We start from the raw sequence: 1225 nt of genomic DNA on the forward strand, positions 1-1225 counted from the left end.
GGATACTTGCATTCCCACTGTATGAACAGTGGGCTCAGGAAGGAGTGTAAACTTGGCTTTATTATCTTTTTTATCTGTATGTCCAGATATGCAGAGAATGTACAGCAGTGTTACAGAATGGAAAGCAACGTCTCCAAAGCTACTTTTGGATTTGGTCCAAGTTGCCTGTAGTCAAGCAGCTCCAGTGGTACCTCAAGATTTCTCACATTAGTCAGCTTGGTTCTCATAGGCAGCACAGACAAAAACAACCATTGTTAGAAATGCCTGATGCTTTCCATGAAAAGCTTGGCAAAGCTATAAGCTTTTAATTGTTTGAGCTGAAGTGTCCCATGTTGGGGGGTCTGCCTACATTTAGGAAAGTTTTAGATCAAAATGTCTAGCTGTTTGCGAGAACATGATTGCAGGAAAATACAAGCTAACATTTCCGCAATATTTTTTATTGAGCAACTCTAGGCTTTCCATGTTTTGCAACAGAGACTTCAACTGTGGTGGAGGATTCACCTAGTGACAGGGATGTCCTTTGCCATCCCTGGGAAAATGTCTCCAGATCACAAGCCTGAAACATCTTGGTTGGGATATGCCCAATAAAGACTTGTTTTAACATTTGGCAACTGAATGCCCTGAAGAGTCTATCTTCACTGCGCATACTCAACCCTAGAGCTGCAGGGCTTATTCGGGACTTCCCTTGCAACTGCTCCTCATAGATGGCAGGGGCCATTGTGACATTTAGCATTGGAGCTGAGAATTCTCAATAACTTTCTTGCCTCTACTGATAACCCAGCGTTGCAGGGGGAAGAACAGGGAGTTGCCTAGCACAAAATGCAGTGGAAGGCAAGAGGTTAGGAACCTGTGGAAAAGAGGGGAGCGAGAAGCAGAAGCCTTGAGGAGGGAATAGGGAAGGGAGAGAGTGGAAGAAGAAACCAGGATGGTCAGAAAGACTGTGATTCTGTTTACCATGCAATTTCAATCAGAAGAAAATTATGATGAAGAAAAGGACTGCACTTTAAGAAAGCTTAGCCATAGGGTGCTTGCTGAATCCGTGGTGTCACAAAGGCATTAAAACTTCCAATGGCAGGGATTACTAGAGGTCTTTCTTTTTACTCAGAATGTTATTTAAAAGTAAGGAAGTAAATTAAATGAAACACTCCTTGTTACATTATTGCAGGGTTGGCCCACAACTTTTTGGGTCCCCCTGCAAGAAATAGTTTCTGCCCTGAAAAAGGTG

At 43.0% G+C, this 1225-nt stretch overlaps 1 protein-coding gene across 1 annotated transcript in view; it reads right to left on the reverse strand.

The window, feature by feature from the left end:
* NPFFR1 (neuropeptide FF receptor 1) overlaps positions 1-1225 on the reverse strand; it is a 32237-nt gene that overhangs the window by 29958 nt on the left and 1054 nt on the right. The gene's annotated exons all lie outside the window — the stretch shown is intronic.

This window comes from Alligator sinensis, unplaced genomic scaffold (assembly GCF_000455745.1).
Source record: "Alligator sinensis unplaced genomic scaffold, ASM45574v1 scaffold849_1, whole genome shotgun sequence".
In the NCBI taxonomy this organism is placed as follows: Eukaryota; Metazoa; Chordata; order Crocodylia; family Alligatoridae; genus Alligator; species Alligator sinensis.